The sequence below is a fragment of the Oryctolagus cuniculus genome, chromosome 18 (genome assembly GCF_051225735.1).
Source record: "Oryctolagus cuniculus isolate XC-2025 breed Fujian yellow rabbit chromosome 18, ASM5122573v1, whole genome shotgun sequence".
In the NCBI taxonomy this organism is placed as follows: domain Eukaryota; kingdom Metazoa; phylum Chordata; class Mammalia; order Lagomorpha; family Leporidae; genus Oryctolagus; species Oryctolagus cuniculus.
This window is the reverse complement of record NC_142884.1, coordinates 62918719-62943017: the sequence shown is the minus strand read 5'-3', so window position 1 is coordinate 62943017 and position 24299 is coordinate 62918719. Positions and strand designations below refer to the sequence as shown.

Below are 24299 nucleotides of genomic sequence, written 5' to 3'. Positions count from 1 at the left end.
TAGATATGATTCCAAAGGTATGGATCAATAAAAAACCCAGATATATTTGTTTTTAATTCATCAGAATTAAAAACTTTGGGGGCCGGTGCTGTGGCACAGCGCGTTAAGTCTCCATTTATGAAGCGGACATGCCACCTCAGAGTGCTGGTTAATGGCTCAGCTGTGCTGCGTCTGAGGTTCCCTGCTCATGCGCCTGGGAGAGCAGCAGAGGCTGGTCCAAGCACTCAGGCCTCCGATACCCACACAGGAGATGCAGACGGAGTTTCAGGCTTCTGGCCTCAGCCGGGACCAGCCCCAGCTGTTGTTTCTCTCCCCTCTCACTGTCACTCTGCCTGTCAAATAACAAATTTTTTTTTTTAATGAAAAAGCACTAGCTTCAAAGGACACCATCAAAAAACAAAAAGGGGGGTGGTGCTGTGGCACAGCGGGATAACACCCTGGCCTGAAACACCGGCATCCCTCATGGGTGCTGGTTCGAGACATAGCTGCTCCTCTTCTGATCCAGCTCTCTGCTATGGCCTGGGAAAGCAGTAGAGGATGGCCCAAGTCCTTGGGCCCCTTCACCCACGTGGGAAACTCAGAGAAAGCTCCTGGCTCCTGGTTTCAGATCAGTGCAGCTTCGGCCATTGCGGCCATCTGGGAAGTGAACCATCAGATCGAAGACCTCTCTCTCTCTCTCTCTGCCTCTCCTTCTCTCTCTGTGTAACTCTTTCAAATGAATAAGTAAATCTTAAAAAAAAAAAAAAGAAAGAAAGAAAGAAAGAAAGAAAAGAAGAACGGAAAATATTTGCAAATAATGACAAAGGGAGCTGGTGTTGGGCAGTTAATATAGCCGTGTCTCACACTGCAGCACCTGTGTTTGAGTCCCACCTCTGCTCCCAATTCCAGCGTCCTGCTAACAAGCCCTGAGAGGAAGCAGGGATAGCCCAAGTACATGGGTCCCTGTCACACTCTTGGGAGACCTGACTTAAGTTCCCAGTTCTCAGCTTCCGCCAGGCCCAGCCTCAGCTGTTGCATGCATTTGGGAAGTGAACCAGTGGATAGATCTCTCCGTATGCATGTATATGTGAGTGTGTCTGTCTCTCTGCTTTTCAAATAAATAAATTTTAAAAAATTTATGTCGGGGCGGGGGCAGCGCTGTGGTGTAGCAGGTAAAGCTGCCACCTGCAGTGCTGGCATCCCATGTGGGCACCAGTTTGAGTCCCGGCTGCTCCACTTCCAATCCAGCTCTCTGCTATGGCCTGGGAAAGCAGTGGAGGATGGCCCAATGCTTGGGCCCCTGCACCCACGTGGGAGACCCGAAAGAAGCTCCTGGCTGCTGTCTCCTGGCTTCGGATCCACTCAGCTCTGGCCATTGTGGCCATTTGAGGAGTGAACCAACAGAAGGAAGACCTTTCTCTCTGTCTCTCTCTCACTGTCTATAACTCTACCTGTCAAATAAATTAAAAAAAAAAAAAGACAATGTCCTGAACAGACATTTCTCCAAAAAAAAGACATCAAAAAGACCAATAAGCCTATGAAAAGATGATCTGGACTTCATTAGTCTGCAGGGAAATGCAAATCAAACTCCCCATGAGAAACCACTTCTCATGCACCAGCTTGGACAAAATCAAAAGACAAACAATGAGAAGTGTTGGCAAGAAGGCAGAGAAAGTGAAACCCTAATACATTACTAGCAAGAAAGGAAAATGGTGAGCAGTGTCAAAAAATAGTTGGCATGTCCTCGAAAAGCTGAACTTGGAGTCACCATAAGACCCAGCATATATATATATAAATTTTATGAATATGTAGAATTTATATATAAAATATAAATATGTATCTCTGAAAGAACTGAAAACTTGTATCCACCAAAAAACCTTGCACAGCATGCTCACAGCAGGATTATTCATAATAGCCCAAAACAGGAAACGATGCAATTGTTCATCCACTGATAAATGGATAAATAAAATGTGAAATATCCATACCACAGACTATTTTTTAAAGATTTATTTATTTATTTGAAAGGCACAGTTACAGAGAGGCAAAGGCGGAGGGGGGGGGTCTTCTATCCGCGAGTTCACTCCCCAAATGGCCACAACGGCCAGGGCTCAGCCAATCAGAAACCAGGAGCCAGGAGTTTCTTCTGGGTCTCCCACGCAGGTGCAGGGGCCCAAGGACTTGGGCCACCCTCTGTGGCTTTCCCAGGCCACAGCAGAGAGCTGGACTGGAAGATGAACACCTGGGTCTCAAACCAGCACCCATATGGGATGCCGGCACTGCAGGCGGTGGCTTTACCCACTACGCCACAGCACTGGCCCCACCACAGACTACTATTCAGCCATAAAATGAGATGAAGTACCAATTCGTGTTATAACATGGATGAAACATAGAAATATTATGCTAAGTGAAAAACCGGAAAAAAAGCCTAATTTATTGTATAATTCCATTTACATGAACTACCTACAATAAGGCAATAAAACAGAAAGAAGATGCAAACTTTTGATGCTGTTCCTGTGTTGGGAGCTTGATCCCCAGGATGGCGACACTGGCAGATGGCGTCAAAACTTTAAGGAGGGCAGGCCTAGTGGGAGGTCCTGATGTCAACTGCAGTGGTGTCCCCGAAACGGATCAAGATGATTTTCCCACGGGCACTGGGCTGAGGTCTTGCAAGAGGACTGCGACAGCACCCCAACACTGGGCCCCCTGCCGCACTGCGGGCTTCCTGCTCGGTGAGCTGATGGCTTTGCTCCCACGCTCGCTCCCACCACTGCCCACCACCATGAAGTGATGCAGCCAAGAGGTCCTCACCGCAGCGGAGGCCGTGCCAGCACCACGTCCTCGAACCTCAAAACAGTGAGTTAAAAAAAAATCTCTTTTCCTTCCTAAGTGGCCTGCCTCTGGGATTTGCTAAAACAATGAGAATACAGCAAGAATGACACAGAATGATGAGTACAGCAGAGCTGCAGTTGCCACAAGGCAAGAGGGTTGGGGTGAGGGGAGGAACAGCTCATGGGTCCGAGTTTCCTGCTGAGGTGATAAGAGTCTTCTGTGAGGCGGGTACATCTGGCGCAGCAGGTAAGATCCAGCCGGGAACGCTCGCATCTCATATCACAGTGCCTGGGTTCAATCCTGCCTCTACTTCTGGTTCCAGTTTTTTACTTTTTATTTATTTTTTTAAAGATTTATTTATTTATTTATTTATTTGAAAGTCAGAGTTACAAAGAGAGAGGAGAGGCAGAGAGAGAGAGAGAGAGAGAGAGAGAGAGAGATCTTCCATCTGCTGGTTCACTCCCCAACTGGCCGCAATGGCCAAAGCTGTGTCGATCCAAAGCCAGGAGCCAGGTGCTTCTTCCAGGTCTCGCACGTGGGTGCAGGGGCCCAAGGACTTGGGCCATCTTACACTGCTTTCCCAGGCCATAGCAGAGAGTTGGATCAGAAGAGGAACAGCCAGGACTAGAACCGGCACCCATATGGAATGCCAGCACTTCAGGCCAGGGCATTAACCCGCTGTGCCACAGCGCAATCCCTGGTTCCAGTTTTTTACTAAAGCGTATCCTGGGAGGCAGCAGGCGATGATTCCAGTAGCTGGATCCCTGCCACCCACACAGGGAGACCTGCATGGAGTCCCTGGGTCCTGACCTCCGCCTGCCCACCCCAGCTACTGTGAGCATTTGGGGAGTGAACCTGTGTACAAGAGATCTCACAATCTGCATCTCTTTGTCTCTCTGTCACTCAGCCTTTCAAGTACATGAAAATCAAGAGAAAAGTAAGTACTTTTTTTAAAATAAAAGTGTTCTGCAATTAGTTTTTATGGTTACACAACTATGAAAACACTAAAAACCACTGAACTGCACACTTTAAAAGGATGATTTATAAAGGATGATTTAAAAGGATGATTTTGAGAGTTAAATAAAACGGAAGTCAAAGAAAACACCCAAAACAACAAGTCAGAGCAATAAAAGAAAGTATTCTGTCCGTGGAACAAGAACAGAATGCCATTTTTTAATAAAAAGAAATATTCACAGAATAAAAATGTGGTCCTGGAAAGAACAGCTCTGACAGCAAAAACAAAGTTGACAAATAAAGTGAAGGTGTGTACTCCACAACACAACTAACAGATAAAGAAGGTGGCAGGTAGGAGAAAAGTCTTTCTGAAATGGTGTATTAGCTTAAAAGATCCAGTGCATGAACTTGACAGAAGAGAAAAACAAATCAAGATACACTACCATAAGTTTTTTTTTTTTTTTTTTAATTTTTTGACAGGCAGAGTGGACAGTGAGAGAGACAGAGAGAAAGGTCTTCCTTTGCCGTTGGTTCACCCTCCAATGGCCGCCGCGGTGGCGCGCTGCAGCCGGCGCACCACGCTGATCCGATAGCAGGAGCCAGGTACTTTTCCTGGTCTCTCATGGGGTGCAGGGCCCAAGCACCTGGGCCATCCTCCACTGCACTCCCGGGCCACAGCAGAGAGCTGGCCTGGAAGAGGGGCAACCGGGACAGAATCCGGCGCCCCAACCGGGACTAGAACCCGGTGTGCCAGTGCTGTAAGGCGGAGGATTAGCCTAGTGAGCCGCGGCACCGGCCATAAGTTTTTCTAGAGCTGAAGGATAGGTTTTTCCACAAAAAGGACCTAACCATGTGCCCAAAAGAAGGAACGCAGGGGCTGGCACTGTGGTGTAGTGGGTAAAGCCACTGGCGGTGCCAGCATCCTATATGGGCACCAGTTCGAGTCCAGCTCCTTGCTAATGTGTCTGGGAAAGTAGTGGAGGATAGCCTAAATTGGGCCCCTGCACCCACGCAGGAGATCAGAAGAAGCTCTTGGCTCCTGGCTTCAGATCAGCCCAGCTCCAGCCATTGCAGCCATTTATGGAATGAACCAGCAGACGGAAGATCTCTCTCTCTCTCTCTCTCTCTCTCTCTCTAACTTTGCCTTTCAAATAAATAAAAGTTTTTTAAAAATAAAAATAAATAAAAAGGAGAAATGCAAACCAATCCCATTAAGATACAATGCCACAAAATTCCAGAACATGAATATAAATGTTGTATGTGGCCCCAGTCACATTTGCAAAGCACGGGAATCAGAATGGCATGAGACATTATCAACATTACCACTGAGTGCTAGAGGACAAGGCAACACTTTCAAATTCTGAGCTAAAATTATTTCCAATCTAGAACCACACAACCAAGACCATCAGCTAAGGACAACAGGAAATCAGTGGTATTTTCAGAGGTGCAAAGTATCAAACAAGTAACTTCCAAAACTGGCTTTTTCAGAAAGCTACTGAAAAAAGGACATCATGAAGAGTAAGTAAGTTAAGACAACAGAGGATAATGGCTATTCACAAGGGAGGAGCAAAAAGAATTCCCAGAGTAATGATACAGAGAAATCACAAGACGTGACTACAGCAGACCTGGAGAGTAACCAGTCAGGCACAAGCTGGTTTCTAAGAAAGCAAATGGTCATTCATAGGAGTATTAATTGTTAAATTAACAACAGGAGTCACTGTGCACTAACTTCCCATGCAGGACCTCTATCCTCAAAGAATTGTATTATGAGAGTGGCTGGCGCTGTGGCGTAGCAGGTAAAGCAGTGCAGTACCGGCATCCCATATGGGTGCTAGTTCAAGTCCTGGCTGTTCCTCTTCCAGTCGAGCTCTTTGTGATGGCCTGGGAATGCAGAAGATGGTCCAAGTCCTTGGGCCCCTGCACCTATATGGGAGACCCAGAGGAAGCTCCAGGTTCCTAGCTTCGGATCAGCACAGCTCTGGCTGTTGTGACCAATTGGGGAGTGATCCAGCAGATGGAAGCCCCCCCCCCCCATCTCCTTTTCTCTCTGTGTAACTCTGACTTTCAAATAAATAAATCTTTTTTAAAAATTGTATTATGAGAGCTAACAGTAAAACTTGTTCTCAAAAGATTTCATTTTAGTGTATGAAGTAGAGGATAATCTAATGTCTCATAAGTTTTAATTATGCCTAAGTATCCAACGCCATTCCTTGTCTTCTTAGAAGCTTCCTTAATTAATGATAAAACTAGTCTCAAGGCCTTTACTTTCTTTTAATGTATTAAGTAGAGGATATTCTCATGTCTCATAGTTATGTCTAAGTGCTCACAAAAGATGTGTCATTCTTGGGTGCTTCTTTAAAGTTAATTAAGTTTTGGGGCCAAGCGCTGTGGCATAGCAGGTAAAGCCGTCGCCTGCAGTGCCGGTATCCGATATGGGTGCTGGTTCAAGCCCCAGCTGCTCCACTTCCAATCCAGCTCTGCTATGGCCTGAGAAAGCAGTGGAAGATGGCCCAAGTCCTTGGGCCCCTGCACCCATGTGGGAGACTCGAAGGAAGCTCCTGGCTCCTGGCTTCGGATCGGCTCAGCTCCGGCCTTTGTGGCCAACTGAGGAGTAAACCAACAGATGGAAGATCTCTCTCTCTCTCTCTGACTCTGACTCTGACTTTCAAATAAATAATTAAATCTTTAAAAAAAATAAAGTTAATCAAGTTTCTAAAAAAAAAAAAAAAAGTGAAATTGACTTCAGGATGCAATGACTTTGAACAGCCCTTGCCTGGACTGTTGAGGAACAGTTTTTTGGTTTTTTTTTGTTTGTTTGTTTGTTTTTCGTGCAAAGGAACTCTTTACTTAGTATGAAGTTGGTCTTCTGTGTATAAAGTTAATTGGAAATGGATCTTAGTGGAAAATGGGCCTGGGAATGGGAGAGGGAGGAGAATGAGGGGTGGGAGTGTGGGTGGGAGGTTGGGTATGGTGGGAAGAATTACTATATTCCTAAAGTTGTACGTATGAAATGCATGAAGTTTGTATTCCTTAAATAAAAGGTTTTTTTGGGGAAAAAAAGTAAATGGGGGGCCCAGATTGTGGCATAGCACCAGGTCAAGTCCCAGCTGCTCCACTTCCATTCCAGCTCCCTGCTAATGAGCCTTGGAAAGCAGCAGAGGATGGTCCAAGTGCTTGGGCCCCTGCACCCACATGGGAGACCCGGAGGAAGCTCCAGGCTTCAGTCTGGCCCAGCCCTAGTCATCGGAGCCACCTAAAGAGTGATCCAACAGAAGATCTCTCTCTCCGTCCCTCCATCCCTCTAACTCTTTCAAATAAAATAAAATAAATATTAAAAAAAAATTTTTTTTAAAGGAAAGTAAATGGGAGCTGGTGTTGTGGCACAGCAGGATAAAGTCGAGCCTGCAGTGCCAGAATGCCATATGGGCACAGGTTTGAGTCCCAGCTGCCCCACTTCCAATCCAGCTCCTTGCTAAGGTGCCTGGGAAAGCAGCAGAAGATGGCCCAAGTGCTTGTGCTCTGGCACCCATGTGGGGATCTGAAAGGAGCTCCTGGCTCAAGACTTCAGTTTGGTCCAGCTTGGGTTACTGCAACCATTTGGGGAGTGAACTAGCCAATGGAAGATCTCTCTCTCTCTCTCTCTCTCCCTCCCTCCCTCCCTCCCTCCCCTTCTCTTTCTGTCACTCTATCTTTCAAATAGATAAATAAAATCTTAAGGAAAAAAAAACAGGAAAGTGAATGGAGGAAACAGGTTATAAGATGCACGTCACCGCACTGGAAGAAGTACTTTAGCTTTATTAGAATGCTCGCGGGAAATACCTACTCCTGGAAAAGCAAAAGCTGCAGGAGAAAGGAAACCTAATCCTAGAGTGCTATGAGGCTCAGCTGTGAACAGCATTTGTAATCATAAGCATGTACAAAATTTTCTAACTTCTATGAGATCAACACATTTTTTAAGATTTGCTTAAAAGGCAGGATATCAAAGAGAGCAGGAGAGACAGAGAGAAAATCCTCCATCTGCTGGTTTACTTCTCAAATGACTGCAATAGCCAGGCTGGGTCAGGCTGAAGCCAGGAGCCAGGAACTCCATCCAGGTCTCCCGCATGGGTGGCAGGGGCCCAAGCCCTTACGCCATCGGGAGATACATAAGAAGGGCAGCCAAGACTCCAATCAGCACTCCAATATGGGATGCTGTCGTTACAAGCATCTTTCATGGTGCAATGATCACAGATAAAACTGGCAAACTAAGCATTAACAGGAGAGGGGGCAGCACTGTGGCATAGCAGGTAAAGCCGTCACCTGCAGTGCCAGCATCCCATATGGGCGCTGGTTTGAGTTCCGGCTGCTCCACTTCCAATCCAACTCTGCTATGGCCTGGGAAAGTAGGCCCTGCACCAGCATGGGAGACCCGGAAGAAGCTCCTGGCTTCGGATTGGCACAGCTCCTTGTGGCCAACTGGGGAGTGAGCCAGCAGATGGAAGACCTCTGTCTCTCTCTGCCTCTCCTTCTCTCTCTCTGTGCAACTCTGACTTTCAGATAAATAAATAATCTTTTAAAAATTAATAGAAAATGGATACCATTTTCTAATAAAGAAGTAACAGAAGACAGTTAAAAAAGTTAAGTCACTCCCACTATGGAACAAAAATCAAGAATAAAAAGGTTAAAAAGCAAGCAGTGCTATTGTCTTACAATGTTACCTTTTTTTTTTTTTTTTTAAGAATTATCTTATTTATTTGAAAGGCAGAGTATAGAGAGAAGGGGAGAGACAGACACAGAGGTATTCCAGCCGCTGGTCCACTACCCAAATGGCTGCAACAGCCACCTCTGGGCCAGTCTGAAACCAGGAGCTTCTTCCGGGTCTCCCACATGGGCGCAGGGGACCAAGCACCTGGACCCTCTTCTGATGCATTCCCAGATGCAATAGCATGGAAATGGATCGGAAGGGGAGCAGCCAGGACTGGAATCAGCACCCATATGAAATGCTGGCACTGCAGGCAGTGGCCAAATCCACTCCTGCACAATGCCAGCCCCATTACTTGATTTTTTTTTTTTTTTTTTACTACCAACACGCATTATTTGGGGAATACATAAAATTCACCTTCAAAAAAGACAAGACAGGCATTTGGCACAGCAGTAAAGCTGATGCTTGGAACACCCACATCCTGTATCACAGTGCCTGGTTTTGAGCACCAGCTCTGCTCTCAATTCCAGCTTCCTGCTTATGCGCACCCTGGGAAACAGCAGAGGATGATTCAAGTTTTGGGGTCATTGTCATCAACATGGGAGACCAAGACTGAGTTCCAAGTTCCTGGCTTCACCCTGGCCCAGCCCTGGCTGTTGCAGACACTTGGGGAATGAACCAGTTGAAGGAAGGTCTCCATCTAATTCACACTTACACACACACACTCTCTCTCTCTACTTTTCAAATATAAATAAATAAATATTAACTATAAGCTAAACCATTTATCCCTGATACTAAAATTCTAGGCTCTGGGATTAAAGGCACCTCAGTCTCCAAAATTCTTTACCCAGCCTTGAATCAAGAAACCAGCAAACACTGATCTGGAGATAAAAAGACCTGCACAGAACAATGAACCAAGGAAGAACAAAAGCTACCTCCCAGCATCAAGATTTTATTCTTGATTAACCAGCTGTAGAAACAGCAGAGCTTCTTTCTAAGTACAGATCAGCCCTGCATCCGCTGTCATGGTTTTTCACTTGTTTCCAACACTAGGGTTTCTCTCTTGGCCTCTTTCCTCTGTCCAGCATTGAGTTACCCTCCATTCTCCAAAGGCCCATACTGAAAAACAATCACACACAACTGAACTCTGCCAAATGACATCTGTACAAAAATCAAGCACATAAAAAAAGAGAGGGAGGGACACTGGCGGCACAGTGGAATCATAGGTTAGTAATAAAATAAAAGAGAAAGCAGATCTCAAGATAAAACAGTAAAAGGCTTGGGCGAGTCAAGGAGTAGGACTGGGCTGAAGTCAGGACTCCCATGTCTTGATGCTTGGTTTCTTCTAGAAGCAATTACAGCACTAGACTGAAATCACTGAATGTTTATTTCTAAGCTGGGGATGGGGAGGCAGGAGCAGAGGACTACACCTTCTAAAAGACGACCTGGAATCAGAAGCAAACAGCACCTTCCCTTCTGTTCCCACCTCCCAGAAATGCCAGAGTCCACAATGGCCCTGACTAAAAACTGGCCCAGGAGCAGCTTGCAGGTTGACTCCAGTGGGGGTTTCTGTTCCTATCTCCACTCCCCCATCTTCGGATGGAAGCACCAGATCCAACGCCCAGCTCCTCCCTTTCCTCACCACGTGACCTCGTGTGGGTCACTTCACCTCAGTGGGGGCACTTACTTCGAATCTTTAAAGTGGTGGGACCCACGGCAAGCATGTGCTAGATACATGTTTGACTATTTTAAACACTAAAAATCCATTATCCATCCTTCCTGTCTCCTTCCCAACCTTCCTGGAGGTCTCTAAATTGGTTGCCAACCCAGAAAGCCAGACTGATTCCAGAAACTGGCACTCAGATTGATTTCAGCAGCACTACAAAGATGCACAGTTGGAAGAGCAGCCTCCTTCAGAAAAACAAGCCCATTAGCCTGCAGTTTTCAAAAGGGTCTGTAAATGACGAGTGAAAAAGAAGAGAACACCAGGCTCCCGGAGATATACTACAGTTTCGCTGTACTTAAAACACCTACTTTATAATACTACAAACTGAGATTTATTTCAAGAGTTAATGTCTAGCAAGAAGCATTCTTCTTGAATATGTATCCACACTATTCCCTGTGTGACCTCGGCAGTCTCTTCACTCTAAATATAATAGCTCCGACAGATCTATTTCCAGCCCCAGCCTGTCTCCAGACTTCTGTATCCACTGCCCGTGGTACCCTTACCTGGATGTCTGCTGGGCATTTTACAATCAACGTGCACAAAACGGAGCCCCATCCCTGCTCCCAGTCTTCCTCATCTGAGTTAATGACAACTCCTTTCTTGCAGGTGCTCGGGCCAGAGACCTTGACATCACCCAGGACTCTGCTCATCCTCCCATCGGATTCAACTCATCCACAAAGCCTACTGGCTGTACTGCAAAAGCCCCCAGAGAGCATCCTTCACCTGGGTGTGCCACTGGCCTCCTGACTTACCTCCCTGCTCCCACACAAGGACCCTCCACTCCCTCTCCACAGAGCAACCAGGGTGAGTCTACTGAAAGGAAGGTGGATCATGTCCACTCTACTGTTCAGAACTCGCCAGTGGCTCCAACCCACCCTGGCAAGAAACCAACATCCTCACAATGGCCTGCAAGGCCCCCCAAGGCTCAGACCTCTCTCCTCCCACATGCAACACTGCTCTGCTCGCTTCCTCTCTACTCCCCTCCAGCCATGTGGGCATCCGTACTGCTGCCATCACCTACCAGATGCCCTCCTGCAGGGCTGTTCTACTTGCTCTTCCCTCTGTCAGCACTACTATTCCTTCACTCAGTCACATGGCCCCTTCTCCCACCTCCCTGACATCTCTACTTAACCTTGACCTCCTAAGGGGATTTTTTCTAAAAACCTTAGACTTAAAACTGCCTCCCTGGGACACACATTGGGCCTAGCAGCTGGGTCCCCACTTGGGACACCAGGAACCCACACAGGAGTGCCTGGTGCACGTCCTGGTTCCCTGCTTCTGATCCAGTTTCTTGTTAATGCACTAGGAGGCAACAGATGATGTCAAGTAGTTGACATGGGAGACCCAGATTGAGCTCTGGGCTCCTGGCTTTGGCCTGACCCAGCCCTGGCTGGAACAAGTGAATGGGAGCTCTCTCTTTCAGATAAATGTTTTTAAAAGTTAACTGCAACTCTACCCAACACTCCACATTCTTTTTTTTTTTTTTTTCACATTCTTCTTCTCTGCCATATTACAATACGTATTTTGCTTAGCTGGTTTCCTTATTGTACCTTTCCCCAATCAGATTTAAGACCCACAAAGGTGGAAGACTTTGCCTTTCTTCTATACTGCTATATTCCTGGTATGTAGAACAGCTCTGTCCAAAAGAAATACAACGGGAACCATACATGATTTTTTAACTTTCTAGGAAGCACATTTTTAAAAAGTGAGATGAAATTAATTACATTTAACTCAATAAATCAAAAATATAATTTGATGACTTCTATTTGTTTGCTCATTTACTATGTTATAAAAAAAAAATGCCCAAGAGACATTTTACTTTTTTCCTATGCTAAGTCTTCCAGTCTGGTGTGGACTGAATGCTTACAGCGTATCTCCAGGGCTCACCAGCACCATGAGGCTACTTGCAACTCTAGAAACTGCCTGGCATGGAACAGGTCCCTGCAATACTGGTGGGAGGAGCACTGTCCTGGGAAGAGGCAGCCATGGCAATGCTGTGGCTGAATGTGTTCCCCAAAGGTCCTGTGTCAGAAGCTTAACCCCCAGTGCAGGTGATGAGAGGGGGATCCTTTAAAAGGCGGTTAGGTTATGGGGGCCGTGCCTTCACGGGTAGATTAATGTCATTACTGCAAGAACAGGTTTGTTGGAAAAGCAGTTTAGTGTTTATGTTCTCTCGTTCTCTCTCTCTCTCTCTCTCTCCATGTGATGCCCTCCACCGTGTTACAACACAGCAAGAAGGCCCTCATCAGACACAGTCCCTCAACTCTTGGGCTTCCCTGCCTACAGACCATGATTCAAATAAACTTCTCTCACTTACAAACGACCCAGTCCATGGTATAGTTAAGCAGCACCACACAGACTAAGACACTGCAGTAGCGGGTTTTCTAGTCCTCAGTTACACTGCACATGGACAATTTTTTCTCTAATTCGTAGTATGTTTTCTTTAAAGCATCATACTTTTTGTACTTTAAAAACTTTTTTCAGGCCGGCGCCGCGGCTCACTAGGCTAATCCTCCGCCTAGCGGTGCCGGCACACCGGGTTCTAGTCCCAGTTGGGGCGCCGGATTCTGTCCTGATCGCCCCTCTTCCAGGCCAGCTCTCTGCTGTGGCCAGGGAGTGCAGTGGAGGATGGCCCAGGTGCTTGGGCCCTGCACCCCATGGGAGACCAGGAAAAGTACCTGGCTCCTGGCTCCTGCCATCGGATCAGCGCGGTGCGCCGGCCGCAGCGCGCTGGCCACGGCGGCCATTGGAGGGTGAACCAACGGCAAAGGAAGATCTTTCTCTCTGTCTCTCTCTCTCACTGTCCACTCTGCCTGTCAAAAAAAAAAAAAAAAAAAAAAAAAAAACTTTTTTCAATAAAACTTTCTATCACTTCTATAAATGGAAAAGGATGGTCTGGAAACAGAAGGTGTGGGCCTGAGTGGCTGCTGGGTCATGTACTAGCTCTGGAATCGAAGGCAAGGGCTTCAGCAAGCCTCAGTCTCTGCATCTGCGGGACAGGGACAACCCCAGCCTTCAGAAGATCTCCGAGAGGATTAAATGAGACGTGGGCGTACGCTCCTGGTAAAGGAGAAAGTACTCATTAAGTGATGAGAAGCCGATCCAAGCCCTTCTTTTATGCCTATCATGTTCACATAGACCAGCAGCACAGAAAACAGCAGCTTGCCTACTAGAGACCCAAGACTTGGGTTCAAATCCCTTGCCCAACACTTAACAGCTGTATGACTTTAGAAATTCATTTATTGCCAAACACTGACCAAGTGCCCACAACATGCCAGGCACTTGGCTAGTGGTCAAAGAAGCCAAATAAAACACGGTATCTGCCCTTGAAGATTCTTACGTCCAGCAGGAAGAGACCAGTAAACAAGAAAGAACACATTGGTTTTAAAAGTCAAGACTCCTTTAAGTCTGTCTGTTTCTCATGACGTGGAAAAAAGACCTTTCCCCATCTAAATCACAGGGCTGCTGCAAAAATTAACTTCTAAATGCTCATCAAACACTTCAAAAACCTGAACACCTCATACATTTAGTAAAGTCCTTTTGTTCTCTAACTTGTAACCCTGAACGACTCTGGCTCTTGTGTGTGCACGCATGAGACTCACTTCTGCAAAACATTCAGTGAACATTTACAGAAAGAGGAAGATGAACAGTTGTGACATGGGTATTTAATCTCAACATCAGGCGCCAGGTCATAGTTCTAAGGCACAGGACACAGACTTCTACCTAGCTACAGCTGGTCAAGATAAGCAGTCACGTGGTAAGGGAAGCTGAATAATTTAAACCACAGCCAGACCCGAAGTCGTTAGCACACAGGTACACGGTCCTCTAGCCGGTGTTCCGGCCGAGGCGGTGCTGGGCTAGGTCATGGTCAAGAGCGTAGGCTGAAACCTTCCTGCAGCCACAGCAGAGCGCCCACGCTTTCTGTCTTCAGCCTCGAAGACGACTTGATCAAGGGGGAAAAGCCCCAAAGAAAGGCGATCCTGAAGGGTTAGGTTCCCAAGAAGTGGAAACCCGACGCCCGCGGGACTAAGTGGGTGTGACGAGAGCAAGACGACCAAGATTCTGTGATCCCTCCTGAAGTTTAAAGATGGACTGAGCCCGAAATCAAGTCTCGGGGAAACATCGCTGCCAAAGACGCAGCGGGGAAGACGCCCTCAGTGGGGCTCAGGCGGCATCTCCCGGGCTGCTCCCCTGCCCTGCCCGCCCTATGTCCATCTCGGCACCCCCTTCCCAGCTCCGTCCCAACTCGCCCTTCCCCTGCTCCCTCCACAGAGATCGCGATGCCTGTCCCTCCAGCCCCCCGGCACCAACGCGCCGCGCCGCTCCCGGAAGCACCGGCTCCCGGCCGGCCACCTCGGAGCGGCCCCACGCGGGCCGCGTCGCGCCCACCCCGCTCGGGCGGGAGCCGGGACACCCCTCCTCGGAGGCCGGAACCGCCGCGCCAGGCCCCTCCCACAGGAAGCCGCCGCCCCCCGGCGCCCGGGCCGCGCCGCCCCCAGCCCACCGCGCGCCGCCCGCCGCCCCCGGCCCGCTCCGCGCCCCGCGCCCGCCCGCCGCGCCCGCCGCGCCCGCGCTCGCTACCTGCCCCGGCCCCAGAAGCGGCGCCCAACTCCTCTCCCACTTCCGCCTTCCACCGCCCGCACTCGGGCCGGGTCACGTGGCCGCGCGCGGTCACCTGACCCGGAAGAGGCTGGCCGGGCTCTCAGGTGCCGGCAACCTAGGCCTGGCCTGCGAGCTTTTGGCCTCGAAGAGGCCCGGGTCCTGTGGCCGTGTGTATAAGGCGAAACTTTTGCCGCTCATGAATTTGTTTCCCAGCAGTCGTATAAACTGAGGGCTCGCCAGGTGCCACGTGCTGGCTTTATCTGCCCAGCAACGCTAGGGAGGCGCGTGCTGTGATTTAGACCCATTTTACAGGTGCGAGGAGATCCTCTTTCAATTGGGTCAAACAAATCACGAGTATTTGAGCTCCTTAGTGGGGTTAATAAAGTTATTAAAGTGAAATCTCAGATAAATTTCAGTTTCGGGTAAACAACCGTGTCTGCCCAATATCCTACATGGGATATATTTATACTAAGATTATCTGAAAATCACATTGGATTGTGCCGCTTGTATTTGTGTTTGATAATCCTGGTGACTCAATGCCTGCCACGTGCCAGGCGCGGTTCTAGACTGTAGAAGCAACAGACCTGTCCGTCGTGGAACATCTGGGACATGAAGTAGAACAGCTTCGAAGCCCCTGCCTGGGGGCATAAAATGCCCCCTATCACGCCCAGCCAACCCCTGTTCCCTTCATCTGCAGGTGCATACAACTTAGCAAGAACATTTTATGTCAACATCCCTTACTAACGGCGCAGGGCCTCAGCTTTGACAAGTTGGATGAAGACTGTTTTTCACTTTTAATTACCATTGGTTAAAATTAATACTAGCAACCTAATTACCCCGTTTTGTTTTTTTTTTTGGGTGGGGGGAGCCTTAGCATTTGGATGGATCCAATCATGCACACAAATGAAATTGGTTGAACTCAGTCCCTTGCCTTTCAATAATATACAGCCATCTCTTAATTCGTTAAACCTGTTAAACCCTGCCACGAAACTGACGCTTCTCCAATTTCATTGTCGGGCGTTTTCCTAATTCTGCTTTAGAGGAGTGAGGAAAGGCTTCCTTGTGGGGTGGGCTTTCAGTAAGTGTTCACCAAAGAGCAAGAGGACTAAGTAAAAAGCATGCAGGGTGCATTAAGCAGTGAAAGCTAGAAATATAGGTGGTTACCCTCATGGTCCCCCTCCCCACAATCCCTTCTTATTTCTCTTCTCTCACCCCCACTCTGCCCTTTGGCCACTCTGGCCTCAGGACCTTTGGACTTGCTTCTCCCAGTGCCTGAAAAGCTCTTTCCCCATATAGTGAGACAGTAACGACCACTTCCCACCCTCTCTCTCTCAGATGTTTGCTTAGCTGTCACACAGCAAAGCCTTTCACGATCACTCTGTTTAGGATACAACTCATCTCTCTGCTGTGGCCCAGGAGTGCAGTGGAGGATGACCCAAGTGCTTGGGCCCTGCACCCCATGGGAGACCAGGAGAAGCACCTGGCTTCTGGCTTCGGATCAGCGCGGTGTGCCGGCCGCATCAGCCATTGGGGGATGAACCAACAGAAAAGAAAGACCTTTCTCTCTGTCTCTCTCTCACTGTCCACTCTGCCTGTCAAAAAAAAAAAAAAAACGAATGCAACTCATCTCTTCCTTCCCCTCCCACCAGCCCACTTCTCACTTTCTTATTTTTCCATGTGTCCTCAAGACTTAGCACTGTGTGACTTCTGTAAGAATAGAAAATCTTACAAATCCATGTTTCTCATGATAAGAATTACTAAGACAGGAGCTTTGCCTCAGCTTCCAGATCAGTGCCTTGTCCACAGGAGACTTCTTTAATTTGTGGAATAGATACGTTTCACCAACATTTATTGCGCAACACACTGCTGTAGGTCCTATGGTATAGGATTTTTTTTTTTTTTTTTTTTGACAGGCAGAGTGGACAGTGAGAGAGAGACAGAGAGAAAGGTCTTCCTTTGCCGTTGGTTCACCCTCAATGGCCGCCGCGGCCAGCGCACTGCGGCTGGCGCACTGCGCTGATCTGAAGCCAGGAGCCAGGTGCTTCTCCCGGTCTCCCATCAGGTGCAGGGCCCAAGGACCTGGGCCATCCTCCACTGCCTTCCAGGGCCACAGCAGAGAGCTGGACTGGAAGAGGAGCAACCAGGTCAGAATCCAGCGCCCCAACCAGGACTAGAACCTGGTGTGCCGGCACCGCAGGTGGAGGATTAGCCTATTGAGCCACGGCACTGGCCAGTAAACTTTTTTTTTAAGACACAAAAAAATCTGAAATATGTAATCATAAATATGCTGTGCCTCCTAAAAGTTAAAAAAAAATAAATTGAAAGGCTCACTTATGGGAAAATGCCCTAAAAAGCTGTCCTTGACCTCCAACCTACTCAAAGAAGCGAGACAGAAAACTGACTTTATTCCAAGGCACACATAATAACTGCTCATTAAATGGAAAAACTGGAGATTTCTTAAATGTGGTGAGGAAGAAGAATTCAAATTTGTCCTTGGGAGAAAATCTGACTCGGATCATCAGAGGAGGGAGCAACTGAATTGTTGGTTGGAGACCAAGGAAGCAGCCATTGCCAGCAGAACGTGCAGGCAGAAGCAAAGACAGAAAAACAAAGTCTGGGAGACTCTCGGGAAAGTTCAGAGGAATTTTGGGGATACTACCTGATTTCTAATAGTGTTTTTCCTGCATGATTTCTTTTTCTCTAGCCCACTATTTTTTAAGAGAATTTTCCATCTTAAGAAAATGTCTATCTTTTTTTTATAAAGAGTTATTGTATTTGAAGAGTTACAGAGAGAAGGAGAGAGAGAGAGAGAGAAAAGTCTTCCATCCACTGCTTCACTCCCCAGATGACCACAATGGCTAGAGCTGAGCTGAAGCCAGGAGCTGCTTCTGGGTCTCCTGTGTGGGTGCAGGGGCCAAAGGACTTGGGCCATCCTCCGCTGCTTTCCCAAGCACACTAGCAGGGAGCTAGATCAGAAGTGGAGCAGCAGGGACTCAAACCAGTACCCGTATGGGATGCTGGTATAGCAAGCCTGGGCTTTAACCTGCTATACCACAGCGCCGGCCCTAGCCTGTTATTAAGAAGCATTGACTTTCATGGCCTCCACATTTCCTGGCCCTGAACATGAACTCAGATCTACACTGAGACACAAGGTAAAACTTACCCTTTAATAAAGGGCCTCACACACAAAAGCTGCCATTACTGCCAAATGACTTGAGTCCTTTACATGTTTGAAGGTGTTCATTTGTTAATGTAAACTTTTTTAAAAAAATTTATTTATTTGAAAGGCAGAAATACAGAGAGGCAGAGGCAGAGAAGGAAAGAGGTCCTCCACCTACTGGTTCACTCCCCAGGTGGCCGCAACAGTCAGAGCTGTGCCAATCCGAATCCAGGAGCCAGGAGCTTCTTCCTGGTCTCCCACTTGGTGTAGGGACCCAGGGGTGTGGGCCATCCTCTACTGCTTTTCCAGGCCATTAGCAGGGAGCTGGATTGGAAGTGGAGCTGCTGGATTGGAAGTGGAGCAGCTGGGTCTTTTTTTTTTTTTTTTTTTTTTTTTTTTTTTACAGGCAGAGTTAGACAGTGAGAGAGAGAGAGAGAGAGAGAGAGAGAGAGAGAGGTCTTCCTTCTGTTGGTTCACCCACCCCCCCAAATGGCCGCTATGGCCAGCGCGCTGCGCCTATCCGAAGCTGGGAGCCAGGTGCTTTCTGCTGGTCTCCCATGCGGGTGCAGGAGCCCAAGCACTTGGACCATCCTCCACTGCCTTCCTGGGCCACAGCAGAGAGCTGGACTGGAAGAGAAGCAACTGGGACAGAATCCGGCACCCCCGACCGGGACTAGAACCCCGGGGTGCCGACACCACAGGCAGAGGATTAGCCTATTGAGCCGTGGTGCCGGCCAGCAGCTGGGTCTTGAACCAGCACCCACGTGGGATGCCAGCCAGCACTGCAGGTGGCGGCTTTACCCACTACGCCATAGCACTGGCCCCAATGTAAACTTTTAAATGACCACAATTTTTGTAATGCTCTTTTGCAATTTCTTTGCCTCTCTGAAAAAAACACAAGCTTAGGGTGGGCATTTAAACTCCGACATTCCATAGGAGTCCTGGGTCCTCTGCTTCCCACCCAGCTCCCTGCTAATGTGCACCCTGGGAGGCAGCAGATGGACTCAAGTACTGGGTCCTTGCCACCCATGTGAGAGATGTGAGTTGGTGGAATTATTTCTTTCTCTTCTTCTTCGTCTTTTTCTTCTTTTATTTATTTTTTAAAGATTTCCTTGTTTATTTGAAAGGCACAGCAACAGAGAAAGGGAGTGGGCAGAGAGAGGGAGATTATCCATCTGCTGATTCAATCCACAAATGACTGCAGCAAGCCAGGAGCTCCATCCGGGTCTTCCACGTGGGTGCAGGGACTCAAGCGCCTGAGCCATCTTCCACTGCTTTTCCAGATGCATTAGCAGGAAGCTGGATCAGAAGTGGAGCAGCTGGGACTCAAACCAGCACTCCGATATGGGATGCCAGTGTCTGAAACCACAGCTTAATGTGCTGTACTACAGTGGTTGCCTAACTCCAGCCCTTGTATGGAGTTCATGGCTCCTGGCTCCTGGCTCCTGGCTCCTAGCTTTGGCCTGTCCACACTCAGCCCTGGCTATTGTAGACATTTGAAGAATGAGCCAATGGATCAAAGATCTTTCTCTCTCTCTCTCTCTCTCTCTCTCTCTCTCTTTCTTTTTCTCTCTCCCTCTCTCCCTTCCTCCCTCCCTCCCTCCCTCCCTCCCTCTCCCTTTCAAATAAAATGAAAACAAATGTTTTTAAAACCAGCCTGGCACAGCAAGCTAAGTAGATGGAAGATCCCTGTCTGTCACTCTGCCTTTCAAATAAAATAAATCTTTAAAAAGCAAACAAACAAAAAGGAGCTTAAAAGGTTGTCGTAGGTGCTCAGCTCACCCTTGAGAGAAGTCCCCAGAGTGCTCCTCACTGGCTTGACCCTAAACTCCCAAACACTATGTAAACGTTTGCACATCAATACCTTTGCCCTGGTAAGCCTCCAGGACTGACCCCCAGATCCATCAACGCCAAAGGTGCCCCAGACACTACACACAGCCTCACTGCCTCAGTGGGAACTCTTCTAAGGGGGGACTCTGAGGCTGTTACAGAGACACACAGAAGAAGGAGTGAAAATGCTACCCAGCTACAAAGTGTCAAGAAACCTTTTCTATTAATAGTTATTGTCTACTAGGAAGTCAAGAGCTCAAAGCCTGATCTTTTCTTTCTTTGCCTGGTTATTCCTCTGAATCAGTGGTTTGCAAAGTGTGGCCCTCAGGTCAGCAGTATCAGCATGACCTAGAACTTGGTGGGAGAGCCGGTGCTCTGGGCCTGCGCAAACCCCTGAGTCAGACACAGAGACGAGTCCTGGGCATTTGGTGGCTCCGGCCTCTGTGTGAGGATCACTGGCCTAATTCACTGTGCATTCCAGGGTTCACAGAATGACCCCTGCCCGCTTCAGCGAGCCTCCTGTATCGTGGAGTCCAGTTCCCACATCTTCCCTGCATCCCTTTTAGGTTTGCATGGACGATCAATTGGAAAAGGAGAAATGAGAGCCAGCAACTGTCGTGTTGAAGGAGTTTGACTTTCAGGGCAAGAGATAAAAACTTGATTTGAGTAATGGGAATGGATGTGGAAGGGATCCAGACACCACAAACATCTCCGAGTGGCATCAATAAGGTTTAGCCAGAGGAATGCTGGTTGTGAGTGAGGATGGAGATAAAGATGACTCAGCGATTCCTCTCTCGAATGCTTTTGTTGGTAATGCTGTTCTTAAAAAATAGGGACTTTTAACAAGTGTAGAAAGCTGGAGGCAGGCAGGTAATTATCTCAATATTAACCTTCCTCCTAGGTGAAAATGCCAGAAGTTTTCAGATGGAAGTTTCCAGAAAAGGCAGGCTAGAGAATAAGACGGATTGGACATACACATCTGGGGGGCATCGTTTTGCTAAAATTATTTGTTTAATTTGAGAGGCAGAAAGACATGGCTCATTGGTTGATTCACCCCCACCCCCACTTCAGCCTGAGTCAGGTAGAAGCCAGGATCCGGCGTCTCAGTCCTGGTCTTCCATGCCATGTGCATGGCAGGGACTCAACCACTTGAGCCATCACCTGCTGCCTTGCAGGGTGCACATTCACAGGAGGCTGGAACTGGGAGCGAGAGCCCGGGCTCAGACCCAGGCACCCAGATATGGGGCGTGAGTGTCCCAGGTGCTGTGCCAAACGCCCATCCCTGGGAGGTGCTCTCATAGCACAGTCACAGAGGCCTTGAGGATAGGCACTGTTGCCCAAGGAGAGACCTTACAGAGACAGCAGGCCAACAGGTTCTGTGGGACAGAGCATGTGTGCAAGGCAGGGAAAAGAGAGTCCCAAGAAAGAGGCCCAGATGGCGAGAAGCGGAAGTCAGGCAAGGAGGGGCGGCTCAAACAGAGGAGACGGTTGGCAACGTCAGAACCTGCAGAGGGGCTTGCATTGTGGTGGGGCAACTTAAGTTGCCACCTGCAACACTGACACCCAGTATGAGTGCCAGTTCAAGTCCCCACCTGCTCCGCTTCCAATCCAGCGCCCTACCAATGTGCCTGCGAAGCAGCAGAAGGTGGTCCAAGTGCTTGCACCCCTGCCCCTTGCATGGGACACCCAGATGGAGTTCCTGGCTCCTGTCTTTTGCCTGGACCAGCCCTAGCTGTTGCAGTTATTTGAGGAGTGAACCGGCAGGTGGAAATCTCTCTCTCCTTTTCGAATAAATTAATCTAAAAAAAAAAAAAAAAACAAAAAAAAAACAAACAAAAAAAAAAAACAAAAAACTCTGCAGAGGAACTGAACTGAGAAGGCTTAAAAATAAAAACCAAAAAACTGAGACTGCCTTTCTGGCCTACCTGGAGAGGGGTCCACATGGCATTTTCTTGATTTGCAGTGTAACTTGAAGGGAAGCTGTGACAATGTCCCAAGCCCTTGAGGTCCCGAAAAATGAAGGAGGAGGTTGTCCTCAAATTCCTTGCTGCAGGAACCCACATAGCTGCTAGCATCCTTGGCTTCCAAGTGGAACTGTGCACCTACAAGAGGAAAAGTGTGGCGTCTATATCATACATCAGGAGAGGGCTTGCGAGAAGCTTCTGTTGGTGGCTGGTGGCACTGCTGCCATTGCAGACCCTGCTGGTGTCCGTGTGACACCCTCCCAGGACACTGGCCACAGGGCTGCGCTGCCACCGGAGCTATTCCTATTGCTGGCCACTTTGCACCTGGAACCGTCACTAACCGGATCCAGGCAGCCTTGCGGGAGCCATGTCCTCTGGTGGTTACTAATCCTGGGGCTGACCACTTGCCTGTCCCAGAGGCACCTTACGTGAACCTGCCTACCACTGCTACACAGATTCTCCTCTGTGCCATGTGGACATTGCCATCCCATGCAACAACAAGGAAGCACACTCAGCGGCTCCCCGGTGGTGGATGCTGGCCTGGGAGGTTCTGCGCATGCGTGGTACCATCTCACGCCGGGTCTCTACTATAGAGATTGAAACGGAAGAGCAGGCTGGAAACGCTGCGTGACAAGGAGGAATTTCAGGGTGAACAGACGGCAGCTCCTGAGTTCGCCGCTGCTCAGCCTGAGGTGGCAGACAGCTCGGCAAGCCTGCAGGTGCCCTCCGTGCCTACCCAACAGCTCGCCACTGGAGACTGCTGGAGACTGGCCTGCAGCTCCGCCTGCCCAGGCCCCCCGAAGAAGGTGGCAGCAACCACTGAGTGGTCTTAAGCTGCTCGGCACAGTCTCTGAGGTAAAAATGGAAGTGAGGTAGGGGCCGGCGCTGTGGCACAGCAGGTTAAAGCCCTGGCCTGAAGCACTGGCAACCCATACGGGCGCCGGTTCTAGTCCCAGCTGCTTCTCTTCCAATCCAGTTCTCTGCTATGGCCTGGGAAAGCAGTAGAAGATGGCCCAAGTGCTTGGACCCCTGCACCCACATGGGAAACCCAGAGGAAGCTCCTGGCTCCTGGCTTCAGATCAGCCATTGTAGCCATCTGGGGAGTGAACCAGTGGATGGAAACCACCCCCCCCCCCAACTCTGACTTTCAAGTAAAATAATTAAATCTTTTAAAAAGAAATGGAAGTGAGGGTGAGGGAAAATAACACCAGTTTCTAAAGACAAGTAAAAAAAGATACTGGGAAGTAGAAAACCGGAAATGGCCGTCAGCCACGCTGTTTCAGGGTAGGTCGCACAGGGGGCTTGTGGAGGTTGGTAAGAAAGATGCGCAGGAAGGGAGGGCAGGCACTGGGTTGTTGTGAAAGGGCATGCGGCAGGAGAGGGAAGTGACAGCGAGGGGTGACGCTGCAGCAAAGACCTGAAGAAGAAAGCTTGGGCGGAGATGACTGAAGACCCAAGTCAACGTTCGGCCAAGTTCACCAGCGTGCAACAGGCCAGACATCATCATTACAGAATCTAGGTTTGAAAGGAACTCATGGAAGTCACGCAACACCCCCTCATTTTGACTCAGCAAGGAACTGTATCCTCACAAATTACGTGCCTCGCTCAGGAAGGCGGAGTCAAGCTATTAAAAGACTTAAGATGGGGCCGCTGTTGTGGGAAAGCAAGTTAAACCAGTGCCTGTGACAGTGGCATCCCATATCACAGCACTGATTCCAGTCTCAGTTGCTCTGCTTCTGACCCACCTGCCTGCTAAGGCACCTGGGAAGGCCGCAGAGGATGGCCCAAGTGCTTGGGCCCCTGCCACCCACATGGGAGACCCAGAGGGAGTTCTGGGCTCCTAGCTTTGGCCTGGCCCAGCCTTGACTGTTGCAGTCATTTTGGGAGTGAACCAGCAGATAGAAGATCTCTTTCCCTCTGTCTCTCCTCTTTCTCTATCATTTTGCCTTGCCAATAAATAAAATAAATCTGGGGAAAAACTAAGAGATCCTGGCCCTCTGTTATGGGTTCATAATCAATGGTCAATATGCAGCTAAGAGCTAGCATTGTGGTGTATTGGGTCAAACCTCCACCTGCAGTACCAGCATCCATATTGGTGTTGGTTCAAGTCCTGGCTGCTCCATTTCTGATCCGCTCCCTGCTAATGTGCCTGGGAAAGCAGAGGAAGATGGCCCACATGGGAAACCTGGAAGAAGCTTCTGGTTCCTGGCTTTGGGCTAGCCCACCTAGGGCCATTGCAGCCATCTGGGGAGTGGACCAGCAGATGGAATATCTCTCTGTCTCTCCCTCTCTCTCTAACTCTGCCTTATAAATGTTTTTAAAAGATTTATTTATTTGAAAGATTTATATATAGGGAGATAGATTTTCCATCCTCTGTTTCACTCCTCAAATGGCTGCACCAGCCAGGACTGAGCCAGGCCAAAGCCAGAAGCCAAAAGCTTCTTCTGGATCTCCCACATAGGTACAGGCGCCCAAGCTCTTGGGCCATCCTCCGCTGCTTTCCCAGGCATATTAACAGGGAGCTGGATTGGAAGTGAAACAGCCAGGACTCAAACCGGTGCTCATATGGGATGC

At 48.7% G+C, this 24299-nt stretch overlaps 1 protein-coding gene and 1 pseudogene across 1 annotated transcript in view; one reads left to right on the top strand and one right to left on the bottom strand.

Annotated features, from left to right (window-relative positions):
* The window catches only part of WWP2 (WW domain containing E3 ubiquitin protein ligase 2), a 159429-nt gene extending 144541 nt beyond the window's left edge, over window positions 1–14888 (bottom strand). The window contains exon 1 of the mRNA XM_002711669.5: window positions 14751–14888. The gene's annotated coding sequence lies outside the window, so the exon portion shown is untranslated. The remainder of the gene's footprint in view (window positions 1–14750) is intronic.
* Window positions 14889–21777: 6889 nt separating this feature from the next.
* On the top strand, window positions 21778–22558 carry LOC138846540 (small ribosomal subunit protein uS2 pseudogene; annotated as a pseudogene).
* The last annotated feature ends 1741 nt before the right edge of the window (window positions 22559–24299 follow it).